The following is an 18,660-nucleotide window of genomic DNA, read 5'->3' as shown; positions in this document are numbered from 1 at the left end:
CAGGAGTTTGGTCGGAGTTTGAGAGGTGTGAGAGGTATCAAGAGAGTTGTCCGGTATTCAGGGTAAGATATGTTTGTGTTTAGATGTTTGTAACAAAGCCATGTTTCCAAGCTAAGGTCCATGGATTAATGTATTTGTAATGTTATGCAGACACGAGCAATTCTTTAGGCCAATTGTGTTTAGTATGTTGTATGTTGAGTGTATGCAGCACGTCCCTGTGTTGCTGTGCGTTTATTTGTTGTTGTGCAAATGCACAGCGGTTTTTTTTTAATGTATTGTATTACGTTTGTAATGGTGATGTCCTTTATAGTAATTTAAATCTGCTTTCCTTTATTATAATTGGGCCAACAGTATATCTATCTGCTGGTAAGTATATGCATGTTCTTAAGTGTGTTTAGTGTGGTGGGGTATAGTATTGTCTGAGTATGCTTATTTTGATTATTTTTCTTTTTCCTTCTCAAGGGAGCATAATATTTTGTGATTTTTTTTTTGGGTGGCAAAGTAGCCTATTTTGTTTTCTCCAGGCCTTTTGCCTTTGTTTGTTTTTTCGGACTATCTATCTGCTGGTAAGTATATGCATGTTCTTAGACGTATTTAGTGTGGTGGGGTGTAGTATTGTCTGAGTATGCTTATTTTGATTTTGTTACTTTTTCCTTCTCAAGGGAGCATAACATTTTGGGGGTTTTTTTTGGGTGGCAAAGTAGCTTATTTTGTTTTCTCCAGGCCTTTTGCCTTTTTTGATATTTATATATCTGCTGGTAAGTATATGCATGTTCCTAGGTGTGTTTTGTGTGTTTGGGTATTGGTTTATCTTAGTGTGCTTATTCTGTTGTTTTTTTTTTTTCTTTCTCAAGGGAGCAGCATATTTTCTATTTTTTTTTTTTTTGCCAAAGTAGGGTATTTTGTATTCTGCAGGCCTTTTGCCTTTCTTTTTTGTTGACTTTATCTATCTGCTGGTAAGTATATGCATGTTCTTAGTAGAGATGAGCGGGTTCGGTTCCTCGGAATCCGAACCCGCCCGAACTTCAGCTTTTTTTACACGGATCCGAGCGACTCGGATCTTCCCGCCTTGCTCGGTTAACCCGAGCGCGCCCGAACGTCATCATGACGCTGTCGGATTCTCGCGAGGCTCGGATTCTATCGCGAGACTCGGATTCTATATAAGGAGCCGCGCGTCGCCGCCATTTTCACACGTGCATTGAGATTGATAGGGAGAGGACGTGGCTGGCGTCCTCTCCATTTAGATTAGAAGAGAGAGAGTGAGATTGAGACAGAGACACTTGATTTACTGGAGCTTAGGAGTACTAGAGAGTGCAGAGTTTACTAGTGACTGACCACTGACCAGTGACCACCAGTGCAGTTTTATTTAATATAATCTGTTCTCTGCCTGAAAAAAACGATACACAGTGACTCAGTCACATACCATATCTGTGCTCAGCCCTGTGTGCTGCATCATCTATGTATAATATCTGACTGTGCTCACACAGCTAAATTGTGGGGGAGACTGGGGAGCAGTTATAGGTTATAGCAGGAGCCAGGAGTACATATTATTAAAATTAAACAGTGCACACTTTTGCTGCAGGAGTGCCACTGCCAGTGTGACTGACCAGTGACCTGACCACACTGACCACCAGTATAGTATACTATATTGTGATTGCCTGAAAAAGTTAAACACTCGTCGTGTGACTTGTGTGGTGTTTTTTTATTCTATAAAAAACTCATTCTGCTGACAGACAGTGTCCAGCAGGTCCGTCATTATATAATATATACCTGTCCGGCTGCAGTAGTGATATATATACATTTTTTATATCATTATTTATCATCCAGTCGCAGCAGACACAGTACGGTAGTTCACGGCTGTAGCTACCTCTGTGTCGGCACTCGGCAGTCCATCCATAATTGTATACCACCTACCCGTGGTTTTTTTTTTCTTTCTTCTTTATACATACTACATCTCATTATCATCCAGTCTATATTAGCAGCAGACACAGTACAGTACGGTAGTCCACGGCTGTAGCTACCTCTGTGTCGGCACTCGGCAGTCCATCCATAATTGTATACCACCTACCCGTGTTTTTTTCTTTCTTCTTTATACATACTACATCTCATTATCAACCAGTCTATATTAGCAGCAGACACAGTACAGTACGGTAGTCCACGGCTGTAGCTACCTCTGTGTCGGCACTCGGCAGTCCATCCATAATTGTATACCACCTACCCGTGGTTTTTTTTCTTTCTTCTTTATACATACTACATCTCATTATCATCCAGTCTATATTAGCAGCAGACACAGTACAGTACGGTAGTCCACGGCTGTAGCTACCTCTGTGTCGGCACTCGGCAGTCCATCCATAATTGTATACCACCTACCCATGGTTTTTTTTCCTTCTTTATACATACTACATCTCATTATCATCCAGTCTATATTAGCAGCAGACACAGTACAGTACGGTAGTCCAAGGCTGTAGCAACCTCTGTGTCGGCACTCGGCAGTCCATCCATAATTGTATACCACCTACCCGTGGTTTTTTTTTCTTTCTTCTTTATACATACTACATCTCATTATCATCCAGTCTATATTAGCAGCAGACACAGTACAGTACGGTAGTCCACGGCTGTAGCTACCTCTGTGTCGGCACTCGGCAGTCCGTCCATAATTGTATACCACCTACCCGTGGTTTTTTTTTCTTTCTTCTTTATACATACATACTACATCTCTTTATCAACCAGTCTATTTTTAGCAGCAGACACAGTACAGTACGGTAGTCCACGGCTGTAGCTACCTCTGTGTCGGCACTCGGCAGTCCATCCATAATTGTATACCACCTACCCGTGTTTTTTTTTTCTTTCTTCTTTATACATACTACATCTCATTATCATCCAGTCTATATTAGCAGCAGACACAGTACAGTACGGTAGTCCACGGCTGTAGCTACCTCTGTGTCGGCACTCGGCAGTCCGTCCATAATTGTATACCACCTACCCGTGTTTTTTTTTTCTTTCTTCTTTATACATACATACTACATCTCTTTATCAACCAGTCTATATTAGCAGCAGACACAGTACAGTACGGTAGTCCACGGCTGTAGCTACCTCTGTGTCGGCACTCGGCAGTCCATCCATAATTGTATACCACCTACCCGTGTTTTTTTCTTTTCTTTCTTCTTTATACATACATACTACATCTCTTTATCAACCAGTCTATATTAGCAGCAGACACAGTACGGTAGTCCACGGCTGTAGCTACCTCTGTGTCGGCACTCGGCAGTCAGTCCATAATTGTATACCACCTACCCGTGGTTTTTTTTTCTTTCTTCTTTATACATACATACTACATCTCTTTATCAACCAGTCTATATTAGCAGCAGACACAGTACAGTACGGTAGTCCACGGCTGTAGCTACCTCTGTGTCGGCACTCGGCAGTCCATCCATAATTGTATACCACCTACCCGTGGTTTTTTTTTCTTCTTTATACATACTACATCTCATTATCATCCAGTCTATATTAGCAGCAGACACAGTACAGTACGGTAGTCCACGGCTGTAGCTACCTCTGTATCGGCACTTGGCAGTCCATCCATAATTGTATACCACCTACCCGTGGTTTTTTTTTTCTTCTTTATACATACTACATCTCATTATCATCCAGTCTATATTAGCAGCAGACACAGTACAGTACGGTAGTCCACGGCTGTAGCTACCTCTGTGTCGGCACTCGGCAGTCCATCCATAATTGTATACCACCTACCCGTGGTTTTTTTTTCTTTCTTCTTTATACATACATACTACATCTCTTTATCAACCAGTCTATATTAGCAGCAGACACAGTACGGTAGTCCACGGCTGTAGCTACCTCTGTGTCGGCACTCGGCAGTCCGTCCATAATTGTATACCACCTACCCGTGGTTTTTTTTTTCTTTCTTCTTTATACATACATACTACATCTCTTTATCAACCAGTCTATATTAGCAGCAGACACAGTACGGTAGTCCACGGCTGTAGCTACCTCTGTGTCGGCACTCGGCAGTCCATCCATAATTGTATACCACCTACCCGTGGTTTTTTTTTTCTTCTTTATACATACTACATCTCATTATCATCCTGTCTATATTAGCAGCAGACACAGTACAGTACGGTAGTCCACGGCTGTAGCTACCTCTGTGTCGGCACTCGGCAGTCCATCCATAATTGTATACCACCTACCCGTGGTTTTTTTTTCTTTCTTCTTTATACATACATACTACATCTCTTTATCAACCAGTCTATATTAGCAGCAGACACAGTACGGTAGTCCACGGCTGTAGCTACCTCTGTGTCGGCACTCGGCAGTCCGTCCATAATTGTATACCACCTACCCGTGGTTTTTTTTTCTTTCTTCTTTATACATACATACTACATCTCTTTATCAACCAGTCTATATTAGCAGCAGACACAGTACGGTAGTCCACGGCTGTAGCTACCTCTGTGTCGGCAGTCCATCCATAATTGTATACTAGTATCCATCCATCTCCATTGTTTACCTGAGGTGCCTTTTAGTTGTGCCTATTAAAATATGGAGAACAAAAATGTTGAGGTTCCAAAATTAGGGAAAGATCAAGATCCACTTCCACCTCGTGCTGAAGCTGCTGCCACTAGTCATGGCCGAGACGATGAAATGCCAGCAACGTCGTCTGCCAAGGCTGATGCCCAATGTCATAGTACAGAGCATGTCAAATCCAAAACACCAAATATCAGTAAAAAAAAGGACTCCAAAACCTAAAATAAAATTGTCGGAGGAGAAGCGTAAACTTGCCAATATGCCATTTACCACACGGAGTGGCAAGGAACGGCTGAGGCCCTGGCCTATGTTCATGGCTAGTGGTTCAGCTTCACATGAGGATGGAAGCACTCAGCCTCTCGCTAGAAAAATGAAAAGACTCAAGCTGGAAAAAGCACAGCAAAGAACTGTGCGTTCTTCGAAATCCCAAATCCACAAGGAGAGTCCAATTGTGTCGGTTGCGATGCCTGACCTTCCCAACACTGGACGTGAAGAGCATGCGCCTTCCACCATTTGCACGCCCCCTGCAAGTGCTGGAAGGAGCACCCGCAGTCCAGTTCCTGATAGTCAGATTGAAGATGTCAGTGTTGAAGTACACCAGGATGAGGAGGATATGGGTGTTGCTGGCGCTGGGGAGGAAATTGACCAGGAGGATTCTGATGGTGAGGTGGTTTGTTTAAGTCAGGCACCCGGGGAGACACCTGTTGTCCGTGGGAGGAATATGGCCGTTGACATGCCTGGTGAAAATACCAAAAAAATCAGCTCTTCGGTGTGGAAGTATTTCACCAGAAATGCGGACAACATTTGTAAAGCCGTGTGTTCCCTTTGTCAAGCTGTAATAAGTAGGGGTAAGGACGTTAACCACCTCGGAACATCCTCCCTTATACGTCACCTGCAGCGCATTCATAATAAGTCAGTGACAAGTTCAAAAACTTTGGCCGACAGCGGAAGCAGTCCACTGACCAGTAAATCCCTTCCTCTTGTAACCAAGCTCACGCAAACCACCCCACCAACTCCCTCAGTGTCAATTTCCTCCTTCCCCAGGAATGCCAATAGTCCTGCAGGCCATGTCACTGGCAATTCTGATGATTCCTCTCCTGCCTGGGATTCCTCTGATGCATCCTTGCGTGTAACGCCTACTGCTGCTGGCGCTGCTGTTGTTGCTGCTGGGAGTCGATGGTCATCCCAGAGGGGAAGTCGTAAGACCACTTTTACTACTTCCACCAAGCAATTGACTGTCCAACAGTCCTTTGCGAGGAAGATGAAATATCACAGCAGTCATCCTACTGCAAAGCGGATAACTGAGGCCTTGGCATCCTGGGTGGTGAGAAACGTGGTTCCGGTATCCATCATTACTGCAGAGCCAACTAGAGACTTGTTGGAGGTACTGTGTCCCCGGTACCAAATACCATCTAGGTTCCATTTCTCTAGGCAGGCGATACCGAAAATGTACACAGACCTCAGAAAAAGAGTCACCAGTGTCCTAAAAAATGCAGCTGTACCCAATGTCCACTTAACCACGGACATGTGGACAAGTGGAGCAGGGCAGGGTCAGGACTATATGACTGTGACAGCCCACTGGGTAGATGTATGGACTCCCGCCGCAAGAACAGCAGCGGCGGCACCAGTAGCAGCATCTCGCAAACGCCAACTCTTTCCTAGGCAGGCTACGCTTTGTATCACCGGTTTCCAGAATACGCACACAGCTGAAAACCTCTTACGGCAACTGAGGAAGATCATCGCGGAATGGCTTACCCCAATTGGACTCTCCTGTGGATTTGTGGCATCGGACAACGCCAGCAATATTGTGTGTGCATTAAATATGGGCAAATTCCAGCACGTCCCATGTTTTGCACATACCTTGAATTTGGTGGTGCAGAATTTTTTAAAAAACGACAGGGGCGTGCAAGAGATGCTGTCGGTGGCCAGAAGAATTGCGGGACACTTTCGGCGTACAGGCACCACGTACAGAAGACTGGAGCACCACCAAAAACTACTGAACCTGCCCTGCCATCATCTGAAGCAAGAAGTGGTAACGAGGTGGAATTCAACCCTCTATATGCTTCAGAGGTTGGAGGAGCAGCAAAAGGCCATTCAAGCCTATACAATTGAGCACGATATAGGAGGTGGAATGCACCTGTCTCAAGCGCAGTGGAGAATGATTTCAACGTTGTGCAAGGTTCTGATGCCCTTTGAACTTGCCACACGTGAAGTCAGTTCAGACACTGCCAGCCTGAGTCAGGTCATTCCCCTCATCAGGCTTTTGCAGAAGAAGCTGGAGACATTGAAGGAGGAGCTAACACGGAGCGATTCCGCTAGGCATGTGGGACTTGTGGATGGAGCCCTTAATTCGCTTAACAAGGATTCACGGGTGGTCAATCTGTTGAAATCAGAGCACTACATTTTGGCCACCATGCTCGATCCTAGATTTAAAGCCTACCTTGGATCTCTCTTTCTGGCAGACACAAGTCTGCTGGGGTTCAAAGACCTGCTGGTGAGAAAATTGTCAAGTCAAGCGGAACGCGACCTGTCAACATCTCCTCCTTCACATTCTCCCGCAACTGGGGGTGCGAGGAAAAGGCTCAGAATTCTGAGCCCACCCGCTTGCGGTGATGCAAGGCAGTCTGGAGCGACTGCTGATGCTGACATCTGGTCCGGACTGAAGGACCTGACAACGATTACGGACATGTCGTCTACTGTCACTGCATATGATTCTCTCAACATTGAAAGAATGGTGGAGGATTATATGAGTGACCGCATCCAAGTAGGCACGTCACACAGTCCGTACTTATACTGGCAGGAAAAAGAGGCAATTTGGAGGCCCTTGCACAAACTGGCTTTATTCTACCTAAGTTGCCCTCCCACAAGTGTGTACTCCGAAAGAGTGTTTAGTGCCGCCGCTCACCTTGTCAGCAATCGGCGTACGAGGTTACATCCAGAAAATGTGGAGAAGATGATGTTCATTAAAATGAATTATAATCAATTCCTCCGCGGAGACATTGACCAGCAGCAATTGCCTCCACAAAGTACACAGGGAGCTGAGATGGTGGATTCCAGTGGGGACGAATTGATAATCTGTGAGGAGGGGGATGTACACGGTGATATATCGGAGGATGATGATGAGGTGGACATCTTGCCTCTGTAGAGCCAGTTTGTGCAAGGAGAGATTAATTGCTTCTTTTTTGGGGGGGGGTCCAAACCAACCCGTCATATCAGTCACAGTCGTGTGGCAGACCCTGTCACTGAAATGATGGGTTGGTTAAAGTGTGCATGTCCTGTTTTGTTTATACAACATAAGGGTGGGTGGGAGGGCCCAAGGACAATTCCATCTTGCACCTCTTTTTTCTTTTATTTTTCTTTGCGTCATGTGCTGTTTGGGGAGGGTTTTTTGGAAGGGCCATCCTGCGTGACACTGCAGTGCCACTCCTAGATGGGCCCGGTGTTTGTGTCGGCCACTAGGGTCGCTTATCTTACTCACACAGTCAGCTACCTCATTGCGCCTCTTTTTTTCTTTGCGTCATGTGCTGTTTGGGGAGGGTTTTTTGGAAGGGACATCCTGCGTGACACTGCAGTGCCACTCCTAGATGGGCCCGGTGTTTGTGTCGGCCACTAGGGTCGCTTATCTTACTCACACAGTCAGCTACCTCATTGCGCCTCTTTTTTTCTTTGCGTCATGTGCTGTTTGGGGAGGGTTTTTTGGAAGGGACATCCTGCGTGACACTGCAGTGCCACTCCTAGATGGGCCCGGTGTTTGTGTCGGCCACTAGGGTCGCTTATCTTACTCACACAGCTACCTCATTGCGCCTCTTTTTTTCTTTGCGTCATGTGCTTTTTGGGGAGGGTTTTTTGGAAGGGACATCCTGCGTGACACTGCAGTGCCACTCCTAGATGGGCCCGGTGTTTGTGTCGGCCACTAGGGTCGCTTATCTTACTCACACAGCGACCTCGGTGCAAATTTTAGGACTAAAAATAATATTGTGAGGTTTGAGGTATTCAGAATAGACTGAAAATGAGTGGATATTATGGTTTTTGAGGTTAATAATACTTTGGGATCAAAATGACCCCCAAATTCTATGATTTAAGCTGTTTTTTAGGGTTTTTTGAAAAAAACACCCGAATCCAAAACACACCCGAATCCGACAAAAAAAATTCGGTGAGGTTTTGCCAAAACGCGGTCGAACCCAAAACACGGCCGCGGAACCGAACCCAAAACCAAAACACAAAACCCGAAAAATTTCCGGCGCTCATCTCTAGTTCTTAGGCGTATTTTGGGTGTTTTGGTGTTGGCTGTTTTTTGTTATTATTTATAGCCATGTAAGTATATTTGTTGGATAATTGTATGTTTAAGGTAAGTATATGCATGCTAAGTGTGTTGTTGTGGTTTGATTTGTGGTGTAGTATTGCTTGTTAAAATTTTGTGAAACATTATCCAAATAATGTTTTGTTTCTTTCCTCCTGCTGTTTTACATTAAGATATGGATCATGATACCAAAGTAAGTGTTTTGTGAATTAGCCATATATATTATTGTTTCTTTTTTTGGAACACATTAAATGTTGTTTTCACACTATTGTTTTTTAATTTTTAAGATGCTGGTAACCTCATATCTAGGGTCTGAAGCCATCCAACCCCAACCTGCCCCTCATCCTCAAAGGCAACGGAGGCATGCAAGGCCTACTATAATCCGTACCCGTGTCACCCTTTTTGGTATGCCAGATGATGAGGTGGTGCGGCGCTGCAGGCTGCCCCCTCATGTCATCCTAGAAACTCTCAATAATAGAGAGTGATCTAGATAGATCAATTTGGCATTCTACAGCAATACCAGCACTGACACAATTCCTTGCTGTGTTACATTTCTGTGCCACAGGTTCCTACCAACACGTGGTTGGGGTGCTGGTAGGAATCTCAGTCTGCGTTTTCTAAAATTCTGAGGTGCGTAATTGATGTTTTTTCACAGGAATTAAGCAGTTCATATCAATGCCATTGGATGTGGGGGCCCTAACTGTGTTGAAGCGGCAATTCCAGGAAGGGGGTAGTCACTTCCCAAATGTTATTGAGGTTGTGGATGGGACACATGTTCCACTTGTGGCACCAAAACATAATTAAGAATCTATCGGAATTGAAAAATGTTCCACTCTCTGAATGTGATAGTTGTTTGTGGCTCATCCCTCCAGATCCTGTCCCTGAATGCCAAGTACCCAGGCAGTACACATGATGCCCATGTCATTAAGCAATCAGGGATCTGGCAAAACTTAAGACTGATGGAAGGCCAAGACACGTGGCTATTGGGTGAGTTGTATTGGCATGATGTCTGAATTTCTTTGCTACTTATAGATATATTTGTTACTTATGATTGTATTGTGTTTTTACAGGAGATCGTGGATACCCTTGCACCCCCTGGGTCATGACTCCTTACAGCACACCCACACCAGGGCCCACAAACGGCATTTAATGCCATGCTTACAGCCATTAGGCAGCTGGTAGAGCACACAATTGGCATCCTGAAAGGACGCTTCCATGTGCTCCACCGCACTGGTGACGACCTCGTGTATTCGCCGGAAATGGTAAGTAAAATTGTGGTCCTGTGTGCAATCCTGCACAATATTGCTGTAAGGAGGTGTGTTGAGCTTTCTCAAAGTGAGGAATTGTCCAGAGAGGCTGAGGAGCCAGGGGTTGGCTGGACAAGGATCTGTGGCACGGAGGCCCAGCGGGGACATGCCCTTAGGGCAAGAATAGTCAGTGATTATTTCAGGTATGCTTATGTCCTGGACACGTTAGAGAAGTGTTTAGGGTAGTATTTAAAGTGTTATTTGTGTAAGGTAATATGTTAATATGTCGCACCAGATTTGAGTTTCTAAATAATGCCCCAAAAAGGTTTACCATATCAATATTATATTTGTATGTGTTTTGAGTTGGTAAATTAACTTACTGTGAATTGGCTATCTATATAAATGGCTAATGAACAAAAGTATTGTTGTGTGGTTAACATATATATAGGATAAATCATAATGTTTTTTAGGAATTTTTAATACTAGTTTTGACTGCTTCTATTTTAAATGGATTTTTTGTTATGGTTATTTATAATTTGTCATGCAATCTTCTTATTTTATCTATGCTTTTATGTCTACTTCATATATACACATGGCCACACTAATACAACAATCCGGCATTGTTTAGCTGAATGGTGATGGCAATTTTGGTGAGTGTACATTATTGTTATAACAGTGAAGTTTTTAGCAGTGACACTCGCAAATAGTCGCATATGCGTACGCAAAAGGAATAACCAACACACTGTAAATATACTGCAAGAGTAATAAAGTTTATTAATGAAGATGACACCACCATAGGTGTCGACCAATGAACAGTTAGCATACAGTATAAATATTAGCCTCTGTGATTAAAATGCCATTGGCACCATGCGAGCTGCAGCATTCACTGTGCGGGAGCTATGTCTGCTGACACCAGTTATGGACTGCCACGTAGGCCGCTCCGAGCCATACGAATCCAACGCCCGGAAGCGAGCAGCCTACGCGGAGGTTCGCCGCAAACTGCAGGCGAGGGTCTGCACACAGTGGACCATTGTACAGCTGGAGCGCTGGTGGTCAGACCTCCGGTACCGTCAGCCACATCTGCTGGCACAGCTGTGCCAGCAAATAAGTGCAAGTGAGTAATCCACAGTACCATTTGGGTATGCATTTGTGGGTTTTGTAGAATTTTAATGCTTAGCAATATTAGACAGAAAAATTAACATTAAAAGTAGTGTAGTGTATGTATATAGGCAGTGTAGGACTAGTCCATGAAGGTCAAACCGGGGAATGCAGTGATTGGGGCCCATGTGTAGGGTTGTGGGCACTCTATAGAGAGGGTGTAGCGAAACAACACATTTGTTTGTTCTAAGTTTTAAGAGTGCATGGACTGGCCACCTTAATACATAAATAGAGTAAACGTTGCGAGTGCAAGCCTGAGAATAACAATGCACTGCCGTAAAATTTACAAAATGCTGCGTAGGCAACGTTTACATATGTATTATGTATTATTCAAGTGCACAGCCTAGAACATGATCCCTTACGGTGGAGGTTAGTTGACCAGCCAGAGTGGCCACCGGGAAAATCCCATGTACCCCCTTGGGCCAGTACAACCCTGTATGTATGAACCATTTTTAAGAAAACATTTAACCTTTGTTTTTGTAATGTTAACAAAAAGTGAAGAACACATAAGAAGAGGTTACAGATGTATATCACTAACAAAATGAACTTTAAAAACAACAACAACAAAATTGATTGAATGTTAATGTTTGAGTAACATAGGCAACATTATACTGACAAAGTATTTATTCTTGACCCTTTTATGAAAAAAAACCCATATATCTGTGTTTCACTCTCCTTAGGCAGATCACAAATGCAACAGACAGTCCCTGATGAACCCCAAGACCCAGCTTCCTCCCCCTCTCAACCACCCTCCCCATCATCCATCCGCCCCTTCTTAACCACCCTACCCCCAACTATCTGAATCCTCCACCTCATCATCTGCCTCCCCCTCTCAAGTCCCCCTACCCCCTCAATCTGGCTCCTCCTCATCATCATCCCCCTCTCAACCACCCATACCCCCTCAATCTGTCTCCTCCTCATCATCCTCCTCTCAACCAACCATAACCCCGCAATCCAACCTCCCACCCCCTTTCAAGCCCCTTCCCCCATCCAACCTCCCACCCCCTCTTTGGTGTCAGAAAATGAGGAGGAGGGCAAGTGAGCCACTATGGCACCAGAAGATCAAGATGGGGATGATGTGCTGGATCTGGAGCCTAGTAAGACTAATTTTTAGAGATGAGCGGGTTCGGATTTACGCGGTTCTTAACGCCAGAATTATTGCAAGTTCTTTTTTTTCATGATTTTTCTTATTGGCTAACCAAAACACATGGCATCTGTGAGCCAATACGGAGGTTCAGGTAAATCCGAGTAGATCTGAGTAAAACCGAACCCGCTCATCTCTACTAATTTTCTTAAACCAAAACATTTTAGCTTTAGATTTAGAAAAAAACATGTGTCTTCAACCTGTGTCCCTGCAGCTGCTGTGTGGAACCACATCCAACCATTCCCTGTCACAGTTGGACTATTAAGGCAGACTGTCACTGTTGTAGGCCTGCTGGGATGTATAGTTCCACAACACCTAGAGGCACACACGGCAAACACACAGGTAGTGCTACAGATTTCAGTAAAAGTAAAATTGGTTGGCAAGGTTGGTCTGCACAGACATAGAGGTAGGAAGGGCGTGATTAATCAAAATCAAATTAAATATATTTGTGTTTTAAAAGCAAGACTATAAAAAAATGTTTCCCTATCATAGTAAGCCAATCACATTGCAAAAGTATTAATTAAGCTTTGGAAAATGAGTTTAAAAAGGAATAATAAAGGGCTAGGCTAACTATCTAATTTGAGTCTAACATCTTATGATGTGTGTGACACCATTACATAAGATGGGTAAAGGCCTTACACACTCCAAAAATTGAGTTTGGAAAGAAGTGAAACAGAAAAAAGACAGATGCAGTGTAGCTATGTTTTATGTGTTTATGAGGGTTAAAGTTTTTATGACATTAATAAGTAGCATATGTGAAGTCCATAATCATCTTTACAGTGGAATTTAAAATGAACAGTATTTATGTAGTTTTCTAAAATATAGGATTGCATGCTCATTTAATATTTTACACATCCATCTCCACTTATTACTAGAGCTGTGCACCGGAAATTTTTCGGGTTTTGTGTTTTGGTTTTGGATTCGGTTCTGCGCCCCTGTTTTGGATTCGGGCGCGTTTTGGCAAAACCTCCCTGAAAATTTTTGGTCGGATTCGGGTGTGTTTTGGATTCGGATGTTTTTTTTCAAAAACCCCTCAAAAACAGCTTAAATCATAGAATTTTGGGGTAATTTTGATCCTATAGTATTATTAACCTCAATAACCACAATTTCCACTCATTTTCAGTCTATTCTGAACACCTCACACCTCACAATACTATTTTTAGTCCTAAAATTTGCACCGAGCTTGCTGGATGACTAAGCAAAGCGACCCAAGTGGCCGACACAAACACCTGGCCCATCTAGGAGTGGCACTGCAGTGTCAGACAGGATGGCACTTCAAAAAATTGGCCTCAAACAGCACATGATGCAAAGAAAAGAGAAAAAGAGGTGCACTTGGGTCGCTGGACGGCTAAGCTAAGCGACACAAACACCTCAATATCACAGGAATTATTTGTTCTAATCAATGGTATTATTGGTCCAAATCACTGGAAGAAAATGACAAAATCACTGGAATTATTCATTCTAATCAATGGTATTATTGGTCCAAATCACTGGAAGAAAATGACAAAATCACTGGAATTATTCGTAAACATTTGTAGAAAGTCGCTGCTTTCTGATTACAGAAATGCTCAGATATTCCTGTGAATCCACAATCCCTTCCCAGAGGAAAAAGAAATTGAGAAACCGTTGTTTGAGATCATTTGTTCTCTTTCCCTTACAAAGGAACAAACCACTTTCCAAGAAGACTGACGTTTTTGGAATTATGGAGACATAATGTTTTTGAATATAAATCCTAAAGCAGGTGGTGTATTAGAGCAAAAGAGTGCAAGAGACCAGCCATGCAGTTTCTGAAATATTATGACAAAATGTTACTGTATTTCATAAGCACTCATTCCTAACTCTGCTAAGTACTGTTTGGTATACTGTATCTGGCTTCCATGAGGTAGTTGTCCATTATTTCAGCTTCCATTGACCTTTTTGAAAGCGGTAGAAGTTATCGATACTTTTTTATATTTGTATTTTCCCCTATTTTAACATTTTCTCCTGCATAGCCCAGTAAAATGTTGCAATGTTAAGTATTGACTTGTGCCTTCTGGGGGTCCACTTCTTCACCAAACCCAGCCAAATCTCATCCTAACCCTCTGTTCCACGTTCTCTATGTACCCCATCTGTGTCACCCATGTCTGTCTACCCCTTCCCTTTAGATTGTAAGCTCTCACGAGCAGGGCTCTCTTCCCTCATGTGCTTATCCTTTGTCTTACTTTAATAATCTTCAACTGTACCACATCCAGCAGTCTTCTGCCTCCTGATACTTATTCCAGTGTCATCTGCTGATGTAACTATGTTTATTTACCCTGTACTTGTACTATACTGTCATCAACTGTAAGTTGCTGTTTTCCTGTTTGATTATTTATGTACTCTGTAATTGGGCGCGGTGGAACCCTTGTGGTGCCATATAAATAAAGGATAATAATAATAATATGGGGTGTATAATCCCCAGGTGTATCTAACACATCACACAGTACAGTATATAGGGTGTATAATCCCCAGGTGTATCTCACACATCGCTCAGTATAGATTACAGGAAGGTGTAATCACCAGGTGTATAACACACATCGCACAGTACAGTATATAGGGTGTATAATCCCCAGGTGTATCTCACACAGACATCACTCAGTACAGTATAAAGGGTGTACAATCCCCAGGTGTATCTCACACATCACACAGTGCAGTATATAGGGTGTACAATCCCCAGGTGTATCTCACACATCACACAGTACAGTATATAGGGTGTATAATCCCCAGGTGTATCTCACACATCGCTCAGTACAGATAACAGGATGTATAATCACCAGGTGTATAACACACATCGCACAGTACAGTATATAGGGTGTATAATCCCCAGGTGTATCTCACATATCGCTCAGTACAGTATACAGGGTGTATTATCACCAAGTGTATCACAAACGTTGCACAATACAGAATACAGGGTGTATAATCCCCAGGTGTATCTCACACATCGCTCAGTACAGATTACAGGATGTATAAAATCACCAGGTGTATAACACACGTCGCACAGTACAGTATACATACTGGTCACAACAATGCAGCAGATATTGAGCACTGATCAGGATACTAGAAGTGACACAGAGCTGCAAGATACAGCAATGGCCTACTGTACTGTACTATATGTATACTGCTGGTCACCAAAATGCTGCACTGACCTACTATATACTGCTCACAATAATGCAGCACAGAGATAGTATACTTGACACAGAGCTGCAAGATACAGCAATGGCTTACTGTACTGTACTATATGTATACTACTGGTCACCAAAATGCTGCACTGTCCTACTATATATATACTGCTCACAATAATGGAGTACAGAGATAGTATACTTGACACAGAGTTGCAAGATACAGCAATGGCCTACTGTACTGTACTACTATAATTATATACTGGTGGTCCCCAGTCCCCACAATGCAGCACACTGAGCACAGATATTTGCAGCACACTGAGCACAGATATGGAGCATTTTCAGGCAGAGAACGTAGTTATTTTCAGCACACTGAGCACAGATATTTGCAGCACACTGAGCACAGATATTTGCAGCACACTGACCACAGATTACGGAGCTTTTCAGGGAGAGAACGCAGCCACGTCCTCTCCGTTCAATCTCCAATGCACGAGTGAAAATGACGGTGACGAGCGGCTCTTTATATAGAATATGAATCTCGCTAGAATCCGACAGCGGGATGACGACGTTCGGGCGCGTTTGGGTTAACCGAGCAAGGTGGGAAGATCCAAGGCTGCCTCGGAACCGTGTAAAATAGGTGAAGTTCAGGGGGGTTCAGATCTCGGAGAACCGAACCCGCTCATCTCTACTTATTACAGATCCTGACCTTGGAAATCGAGACCTGGCCATACGGGCAGAATTACTGGCTATACAGGCAAACATCCAGGCCCTTCTGGAAAATGTGAACTGTTTACTTTTTTTTTCGAATTTGATTGAACTGTAATTAAAATACATAAAAAAAAATTGGTTTGTTAAAACTCAAGAAGAATAAACATTATTAAGTATGTTATTGTGTGGCGTCTTTATTCTAAAGATAATTAAACCTTAAAAAATGTCTTTTAACAATTTCATCTATCCTCTGAATCTTCAATATGTGTCATTTTATAATTCTCGTACTTTTCTTTTTTTATTTTTTTATTTTGGGGGTCACTATTTCAATAAATACAAAACCAAAATGTAGATTTTAAAAATAGTATTAAGTGTATGATGCAGCTAGGACCACAAACATATATTGTGCTTTCAGTATGTTTGTTGCCTTAACTGTAGATGAAAAATGTAGACTTCAAGGGCTGCAGCAGAGACACTGACTGTGTTAGATGTCAGTCAGACATCTCCTGCTGCAGCTCCATCACCTCCCCCAGCGGTGCTGTACACTCCCGCGCCCTGGTTGCCGGGTACCTACACTGGAGGCTCCGGCTTCTTCCAGTTAGTCACACACACTACCGCTGTTCTCCTGGATCATGTGGCTGCACTTAGGGAGGAGGTAAGTGGGGCCCCCCGGCGGGACCTGCTATAAATCGCGATCCCGTGTGGCCGGTGGGAGGCGGGCCTCGCACGCTGGCGTGGACACTGTGGCAGTACAGGGACCCCACTAGACCACCAGAGCAAGGGTACAGGTCAGTTTACTCTCATAAACCTTTTTACGCCCACAGTACCCGGTGGTGAAGTCCAGCAGGGGGATAAGGCTTTGACCTGTAGCCCCTCCCCCAGCCACAGGGTGCCATTTAGAGTAAATGTTCCTACCCTGGAGCTGCATATTTCTCTCTCCCTCACTCCCTGTCAGCGTTTGGGTGCCATTAGTACAAGCTGAGCTGATTCTGGGACTGTTTGGGCAAATCTTCCTCTGTAAAGCCGCCTGCATGTCAGTGCTGTGCATTTTACAGGACACTTAAGTATTCTACATGTCTGCTGACAGTGTTAGTTAAGAAAGAGTGCATTTAGTCAGAGCTATATAGTACAAATACCCTGTGATATACATCCATTCTTTACTGTGGATTGTTATATATATATTGAATGTATAGCTATACTTAGTACTACTTTGTATTGCTAGTCCAGTGCAGTTTAATTGCATGTCATAATTTCTGCATTGTATAATATGACTATGTGTGTGTGCATATAGCTGTTGTGTGACCTCCAGGGCCGGACTGGCCATCTGGCACTTCTGGCAGATGCCAGAAGGGCCGATGGCCACCTGGGCCGGTCCAGCGGTCACTGAGACGCGCTGCCGCTCAGTACGGCGGCAGCGCGTCTCAGCTGACAGGATAGGAGAGCTGTGAGGGACGGGGGTGAGAGCGCCGGGTGCCCGCCAGCACGGCTGTGTCTGGCGCGGCGCGTATAGCAGACTTCAAAGCAGCCGCCGGTTCGTGAGCCAATCAGAGCTCGCGGACCGGCAGCCAATCAGAAGCCGCCGGTCCGCAAGCTCTGATTGGCTCACGAACCGGCGGCTGCTTTGAATGCTATACGCTGCCGCACCAGAAACAACCGCGCTGGCGGGCGCCCGGCGCTCTCACCCCCGTCCCTCACAGCCCGGAGGAGGAGGAGGAGCAGCAGCAGCAGCAGTGCAGCAGCGGTAAGTAGCTGCAGCACTGGCTGCTGTGGGGGCAATTGTATACCTGGCACTGTGGGGGCAATTGTATACCTGGCACTGTGGGGGCAATTGTATACCTGGCACTGTGGGGGCAATTTGCTGGCACTGTGGGGCATTTGTATACCTGGCACTGTGGGGGCAATTGGCTGGCACTGTGGGGCATTTGTATACCTGGCACTGTGGGGGCAATTGTATACCTGGCAGTGTGGGGGCATCTGTATACATGGCACTGTGGGGGCAATTGTATACCTGGCAGTGTGGGGGCATCTGTATACATGGCACTGTGGGGGCATCTGTATACCTGGCACTGTGGGGGCATCTGTATACCTGGCACTGTGGGGGCATTTGTATACCTTGCACTGTGGGGGCATTTGTATATCTGGCACTGTGGGGGCATTTGTATATCTGGCACTGTGGGGGCATTTGTGGATCTGGCACTGTGGGGTCATCTGTATACCTGGCACTGTGGGAGCATTTGTTTACCTGGCACTGTGAGGGGCATTTGTTTACCTGGCACTGTGGGGGAATCTGTATACCTGGCACTGTGGGGGCATTTGTGACAATGCTAAATTCCTTTGTCGTATAACAACCCTTTATGAAGCTAAGAACACTGTACGCTGTTTACTTAAGAAGTACCGTAATGGTACGCTAGTTGCGTAACGATCGCT

The sequence above is a fragment of the Pseudophryne corroboree genome, chromosome 8 (assembly GCF_028390025.1).
Source record: "Pseudophryne corroboree isolate aPseCor3 chromosome 8, aPseCor3.hap2, whole genome shotgun sequence".
Lineage (NCBI taxonomy): Eukaryota > Metazoa > Chordata > Amphibia > Anura > Myobatrachidae > Pseudophryne > Pseudophryne corroboree.
The sequence above is the reverse complement of the archived record's forward strand: the minus strand, read 5'-3'. Positions refer to the sequence as shown.